Consider the following 482-nt stretch of genomic DNA (forward strand, 5'->3'; position numbering starts at 1 on the left):
TCTTTATATATTATGGATATTAGTCCTTTGTCGGATTTGTATTTTGCAAATATTTTCTCCCACTCTGTTTGTTGTCTTTTAGCTCTGTTAATTGTTTCTTTTGCTGTGCAGAAGCTTTTTAGTTTGATATAGTCCCATTTGTTTATTTTTCCTTTGGTTGCCCGTGCTTTTGGGGTTGTATTCATGAAGTCTGTGTCCAGCCCTATTTGCTGAAGTGTTTCTCCTATGTTTTCTTTAATAAGTTTTATTGTTTCAGAGTGTATATTTAAATCTTTAATCCATTTTGAGTTGATTTTAGTATATGGTGAGAGGTATGGGTCTAGTTTCATTCTCCTGCATATGGATATCTAGTTCTCCCAGCACCATTTGCTGGAGAGGCAGTCCCGACCCCATTGAATAGGCTTGGTGCCTTTGTCAAAGTTCAGATGGCTGTAAGTGTGTGGGTTGATTTCTGGATTCTCTATTCTATTCCATTGATCAAT

Source organism: Galeopterus variegatus, unplaced genomic scaffold, assembly GCF_000696425.1.
Source record: "Galeopterus variegatus unplaced genomic scaffold, G_variegatus-3.0.2 Scaffold3657, whole genome shotgun sequence".
Taxonomy (NCBI): Eukaryota; Metazoa; Chordata; class Mammalia; order Dermoptera; family Cynocephalidae; genus Galeopterus; species Galeopterus variegatus.